Source organism: Rutidosis leptorrhynchoides, chromosome 6 (assembly GCF_046630445.1).
Source record: "Rutidosis leptorrhynchoides isolate AG116_Rl617_1_P2 chromosome 6, CSIRO_AGI_Rlap_v1, whole genome shotgun sequence".
In the NCBI taxonomy this organism is placed as follows: Eukaryota; Viridiplantae; Streptophyta; class Magnoliopsida; order Asterales; family Asteraceae; genus Rutidosis; species Rutidosis leptorrhynchoides.
The window spans coordinates 285,315,776-285,323,767 of record NC_092338.1 but is presented as its reverse complement, the minus strand read 5'-3'; the positions used below and the strand labels follow the sequence as shown (position 1 = coordinate 285,323,767).

At 28.4% G+C, this 7,992-nt stretch overlaps 1 non-coding gene across 1 annotated transcript; it reads right to left on the bottom strand.

Moving 5' to 3' along the window:
• Positions 1-266: 266 nt before the first annotated feature.
• Positions 267-373, bottom strand: LOC139856597 (small nucleolar RNA R71). Its single transcript, XR_011762069.1, has one exon. It is a non-coding gene; the product is annotated as a small nucleolar RNA R71 (small nucleolar RNA).
• Between the last annotated feature and the right edge of the window lie 7,619 nt (positions 374-7,992).

Sequence of the window (7,992 nt, the reverse complement as noted above, 5' to 3'; positions counted from 1 at the left end):
CTTACACATGGTAACTAATCAATGCCAATATAGTGGTACGCCAAAAAGAAGATCCAAACGAACATCTTCGAACCTTTAATAGGATTTGTACTCTATTCAAAATCAGAGAAGTTGAGGATGAACAGATCTATCTCATGTTGTTTCCCTAGACTTTAAAGGGAGAAGCCAAATATTGATTAGAATCGTTACCTAAAGGGGCGATTGATACATGGGATGTTTTAGTTGAGAAATTTCTTAAAAGATTCTTTCTGGCATCTAAAGCCGTGAGACTTCAAGGAGAAATTGTTACGTTCACGCAAAAGTCAAATGAAACATTATATGAGGCGTAGACAAGATTCAGAAAGTAGTTGAGAGGATGTCCTCAGCATGGTTTAGACACTTATCAAATAGTACAAATATTCTACCAAGGTGTCGACGTTGCTACACGAAAAGACATCGACACAGTAGCTGGTGGTTCCATTATGAAGAAAACCACAACTGAAGCTCACAAGATCATTGATAACACAGCCTCCTACTCTCATAAGTGGCATCAGGAAAAAGATATTTTTCGTTCATCTAAAGCGGCTAGAGCCGATTCTAGCCATGACTTTGATTTCGTTTCCGTAAAAATAGATGCTTTCGAGAGACGAATGGAAAAGATGACTAAAGATATTCACGCAATACGAATCAGTTGTGAGCAATGCGGTGGACCACACTTAAAGAAAGATTGTCACATTGAGCAAACGATGGAACAACGTGAGAATGTTTCCTATATGAACCAAAGGCCGGGAAATAATTATCAAAATAATTATCAACCACCAAGGCCAAACTTTAATCGAAATCAAAACATTCTTTACAATCTAAATGGACCCAACAATAACTCGTATAACCAACAAGGTCCGAATAACTAACCAACTCAAAACAACACTTTCTATCAACAAAGACCTGGTTTATATAAACCACCACAACAAACCGAAGAGAAAAAGTCAAATCTAGAAGAAATGATGGCAAAGCTAATGGAATCTCAAACACAATTTATTACATCTCAAACCCAAACAAATGAGAGGTTTGATCAGTCATTAAGAACTCAACAAGCTTCCATTTTGAATCTAGAAAAATACGTAGGTACTCTTGCTAGCATGATGAGTGAGAGGGAACAAGATAAGCTACCGAGTAATACTGAAGTAAATCCTCGAAATGAAAACGTTAACATGGTGTCAACAAATTCTGAAAAACCAGCATCAGAAGATGGGAAGGTTTTAGATGTGAGTAACAATGAAGAAGTTACACCACCGCCACCACCCGAGTATGTAAAGCCAGTGGTGGCACCATACAGACCACCCATCCCGTTTCCAAAAAAAGGAGTTGAGTATGAGCAAGTAATAGGTAAAAAAGTTTGTGATACCTCTGGAAAGAAGAAGAAGAATAAGAAAGTGCAAGAAACAAAAACCGTAGAAGTAAAGCCGGTAAAGACAGTTCCACCAAAACTTCCACTAAGGTTGGGTGATCTGGGTGAATTTATTGTTCCTTGTCTACTTAGTGATTGTGTCATGTATGATGCACTAGCAGATTTAGGTGCGAGTGTGAGTGTTATGCCTCTTTCATTATATAAGAGATTAGGAGTAGGTGAGTTAAGTCCAACGAAAATGAGTGTTCGACTCTTTGATCAAACCATTAAGCGCCCAGTTGGAATTGCTGACAACCTACCCGTTCAAGTGGGTAATTTAACATTTCTAGTCGAATTTATTGTCATTGACATAGAAGAGGACAAAAAGATTCCTCTAATTTTAGGTCGACCATTCTTAGCGTCCACCGGGGCGTTATTTGATGTAAGAGATGGTAGAATGACACTTAGTGATGGTGAAAAATCGGTCACCTTTGTGAATCGAAAGGCTAAATGTGACGACCCGGGAATTTCTGACTAAATTTAAACTTAATCTTTATATGATTTCGATACGATAAAGCAAAGTATATAATGTTGAGTCTCGAAAACTTTAAAACTATGTTCATGTATTCAATTACCAATTGACCTTCGACTATCTCAGATGATTCACAAACCATTGTTGTAAATAAATAAATAAATATATATATATATATATATATATATATATATATATATATATATATATATATATATATGTATATATATATATATATATATATATGTATATATATATATATATATATATGTATATATATATGTATATATATATATATGTATACATATATAAAATATAAATAAATATATATATATAGTAATTTGAAAAGATAAAATACAAATTAATGGTTAAATTAGGAATGTAAATTAGTATATAAGATAATAACGTTGTTATCCATATATATATATATATATATATATATATATATATATATATATATATATATATATATATATATACATAATCGTTATTATATGTATATTGTAATAAATAGTAAACATTCAATATATATACATATATATATAGTTAGTAAATATTACATAAATATTAATGTGTGATAATAATATATTAAATTTAATTACAAATTACAATATAGTTACCATGTTATTATTACATTCATTATTATTATTATGTATATTAATATTAGCATTTATTTCTGTATTATTAATGTTTTTATATAAAATATATGTAGATATATATATTATATTAAATATTAAAAAAAATAAACAATATTATCAAGATTACTATTATCATTTTTATAATTACTATTTATAATAAATATTAGTATTATTATTAATATAAAATAATAATCATTGTTATTATTATTAATATTGTCATTAGCATCTTTAATATTACTATTATTAGTATTCTTATTAAAAATTAATAATATTAATAGATTGTATAAATAGATTGACATTACTAATTTTATTACAGAATTTAATAGATAAATAAATAAAAGAGATATATATACGTAAACATTTATACAGATATATATATAGAAACTGATTTCAAAGGTATGCTAAAATAATCCCTATCACTATCTTATATTTTTTTTATATATTTTTTTTTCTCTCTTTTCTGTTTCTTTCTGCTGTCGACTTTTTTCTTTCTTTTGATTTAACCTCTTGTCGATTTGGTACACAAAAATATGATCCGTGATTAACCAGTGTCTCAACTCCAATTATCAACTTTTTTTTATATATTAAAGGTTGCATTTGTAGAAATCAAAAAGCAAAACAAATTAGATAAAACCGCTAGACACTCTGCTCATATTTTTTTACCAAAACTTGAATTCGAAATAAATTTCAAAATCCATTAACGCAGGATTGTTAGGCATCTCGTACTCGAACTCTCTGTAAATTTTCATGTCTCAACTCTTTCTATCGATTGAGAAATTTCGAGTCAAACCTTTAAGAGCAAAAAGTCAAACGTTGTTCAAGGATTAAATTAGAGTTCTAGCATCCTCTTCTGTTGAAATTAATCATTCAGATAGTTTCCATGAATCAATTAACACATATTTCGTGTTGTAACATTTAACCAAAACTTTGTAAATTTTGAAATCATTATTTTTTTTCTCCCATGGAAACAGCGACGGTACCAGGGGTTCCCCTTTCATATTTTTTTTTTCTTTTCTTTTCAATCTATTTAATCACTTATCATTTTTTTTTTATAGTCCAAAATCGTTTAAATAATCGATTAACAAGTATATTAGATTATGGTGGGTTTGAATAAAATGTAGAAGAAGAAGAAGAAGAAGTAGAAAGGGGGAAGTATACGGGTTATAAACACTTAGTAAGGAATATAAACAGAAAAGTGAGCGACAGTTCAATGGTTAAGGTGTGGTTACAGGTAGCGAGAGGTCTCGGGTTCGAGACCCAGCGGAGGCAATTCTTTTTATTCCGAATTCAGGAGGTAGTTTTCAATTTTTAAATTGATTATTATTACCATTATTATTATTATTATTATTATTATTATTATTATTATTATTATTATTATTATTATTATTATTATTATTATTATTATTATTATTATTATTATTATTATTATTATTATTATTATTATTTGTATTGTTATTATGATTATTATTCTTATTGTTGTTATTACACTTATCATTATGGATATTATTATTATTATCATTAAGTATTAGAATCATTATTATTAAGTATTATGACAAATTTATCATTAATATTATGATTACTAATATAAATATGATGATACAATTTTTCATTTATTAGGATTATAAATACAAGTACGAATATTATTATTAGTATCACTAATAGTCGTATTATTATTATTATTATTATTATTATTATTATTATTATTATTATTATTATTATTATTATTATTATTATTATTATTATTAGGATTAGGATTATTGTTATTATTATTATTAAAATGAAAATAATACGAGTTATCATTAATATTAGTATTAATATCATTTTATAATTATTAGTATTAGTATTATTATTATTATTATTATTATTATTATTATTATTATTATTATTATTATTATTATTATTATTATTATTATTATTATTATTATTATTATTATTATTATTATTATTATTATTATTATTATTATTATTATTATTATTATTATTATTATGGCTAAGTTAATTATTAGTAATACCATAATAAGGCACCTACATATTATTAACATTAAATGAGTATTACTAACATGACTATAAATATTATTATCATCATTAATAATAATATTACGATTATTATTATTATTACCACTAACATGATTATAAGTATTATTATATAAATTATCATGAGTATTATTATTATGTAATTACTAAAACCATTATCATAACTATTATTAACAGTAAAATTAATATTTTTATACTTATTATTATTAATATCATTATTATCATCATTAACAGAATTACTAACATTACTATATTATTAATAAATAATAAGTATTATAATCCCTTTTACCACTATTAATATCATTTTAGTATTAACTATTATTATTAAGATAAAAATGATATATTTAATACATAACATAACAAAATTTATATTTTTATATTCAAAATGAATATATGAAACCTATATATATTATTAGTATAAAAATGATATAACTAATAAATTAATATATATATTTGTCCGATTTTAATTACGTATTTAATAAATATATGAATAATATAGGTTCGTGAATCCGAGACCAACCCTACACTTGTTCAATGACGTCATATGTATTTTTACTACAAAATACAGTATGGTGAGTTTCATTTGCCTTTTTACCCTTTATATTTTTGGGCTGAGAATACATGCGAAATCTTTATAAATGTTTTACGAAATAGACACAAGTAATTGAAACTACATTATATTGTTGAATGATTGAAGCCGAATATGCCCCTTTTTATTAAGTCTGGTAATCTAAGAATTAGGGAACAGACACCCTAATTGACGCGAATCCTAAAGATAGATCTATCGGGCCCAACAAGCCCCATCCAAAGTACCGGATGCTTTAGTACTTCGAAATTTATATCATGTTCGAAGGAGGATCCCAGAATGATGGGGATATTCTTATATGCATATTGTGAATGTCGGTTACCAGGTGTTCAATCCATATGAATGATATTTTTGTCTCTATGCATGGGACGTATGTTTATGAGGAATGGAAATATGAAACCTTGTGGTCTATTAAAAATTATGAAATGATTATTTATGTTAAACTAATGAACTCACCAACCTTTTGGTTGACACTTTAAAGCATGTTTATTCTCAGGTACGAAAGAAATCTTCCGTTGTGCATTTGCTCATCTTAGAGACATTACTTGGAGTCATTCATGACATATTTCAAAAGACGTTGCATTCGAGTTGTTGAGTTCATCAATATTATTATTAAGTCAATTATAGTAAGATATATTACGAAATGGTATGCATGTTGTCAACTTTCGATGTAATGAAAGATTGTCTTTTCAAAAATGAATGCAATGTTTGTAAAATGTATCATATAGAGGTCAAGTACCTCGCGATGTAATCAACTGTTGTGAATCATTTATAATTGATATGGACTTCCTCTGGATGGATTAGGATGGGTTGTTTCAGTTGGTATCAGAGCGGTGGTCTTGGCGAACCAGGTCTTGCATTAGTGTGTCTAACTGATAGTAATTAGGATGCATTAGTGAATCTGGACTTCGACCGTGTCTGCATGTCAAAAGTTTTTGCTTATCATTAGTGTCAAAAATTATTTGCTTATCATCCTTAAAGTCTAGACACGTCTTACCGCCTCTATTGCATAGACAGTGTGTAGATAAATTCATATCTTAGTGTATCTGTTATTGTTACCTTTGCCTAATAGCTTCCATAGATTCCTCCGTAACTTATGGGATTTTAGTATTATATATGCATATGTAAATTATGTATTGCAGGGTACTAATCTACATCCTATAATCTATTTCTTATCGAAAATCCTTCGTCAGATCGTACGAGATGAATCCCTCAACCAGTTCGAGTCCCTCAGATTTCGATAGCTATTCCGATAGTTATTCCGACAGCTATTCCGACATGGATATTCACCTAAGCCCCGAAAGCGGTGTCATCAGAATGAATCAACCAATCAGTTATCCCTAATTCATCTGATGGGTTCGTAGTCGACTTCATCAAAAGAGACACGAAGAAGGCGATCCCTTCCACCAACCGAATTTACCTCTTGACGATGAACCTGAAGCACTTACCGGCGAACCAGTCCAAAACACCATTTTCACCCTCATTTCCCGAATATATCAACACGAATATATTCTATCCATAATTCTAAACCTTATTCAGCCGCTCGTTCCAACCGACAATCATTCTGGAATAATGGAAGAAGCCAACAAGCTTCGCGCTCGAGTAATCAATTTGCAGAATATGGTGCAAAACTTACCAGCTTCAGCAACAACATCAATACCATTACCACCAACAACCCAAGTTTCAACGTCACACGCCTCAACATCTCATTCGGTACCTCGAATATAATCATCGTTCTACGAATCGTTCTACATAAACTATCTTCGTCCTTCATGGCAATTATGTAATCTTTAATGTTTTAGAGATTATGTACTCTAGTTTTAGCCGTAAATCTGATGAGTTTAATATCACATTGACTCATTAAATCCATGATTACGTCTGAAGAAAATATATTTGTATATATGTTTTCATAAAGATTGTAATTAAAAATTCTTTTGTACAAACTGTTAATGGTGAAAATATTTTAACGGGTAGGTAATACCCGAGGAATATTTAGATTTCATATTAATAAGTTACATTGTACATTCTTCGAATCTGATTCAACAGTCATTTATTATCCTATTTACAACTACCGATATATGAATCTGTTCACCACAGAATAACCATTTTTATTCAATTTCATATCTGGATTTTGACTTCTCAGAATCCAACAAGTGGCATAATGAAGAAAATATTGAACAAAATAAAATTTGTTAGAAACAAATGAATTAACTAATTGAAATATTGTTAAGAATCCATGCTAACTGTTCCTAGCTAACTATTCCTAGCTAACTGGTTACATTTTATTTACCGCAATTTAATTATCGCAATTTATATTCTCGCAATTTTATTTATCGTCATTAAATTTCTGTTATTTACTTTACGCACTTTATTTATCGTCATTTATTTTATGTTATTCATTTTACGCACTTTAAATATCGGGACACGTATACAAGGTTTTGACATATCATATCGACGCATCTATATATATTATTTGGAACAACCATAGACACTCTATATGCAGTAATGTTGGAGTTAGCTATACAGGGTTGAGGTTGATTCTACAATAATATATATAGTTTGAGTTGTGATCGAGTCTGAGACGAATACGGGTCACGATAGGTATTAATTAATTCGAATATTATATATTAAACTATATATGAATTATTGAATTGCTAACTGTGGACTATCAACTGTGGACTACCAACATTGGACAATTAAAATGAATTAAAATATTGACTATAACATATGAAACTAAACAATTCTTCAAGTTTACCAATTGATTTCATCTTAAAAACCTCATTTGTATCTCGACGATTACAATCAGCATTCAAACCTTTCATGATTCTTGAAAACA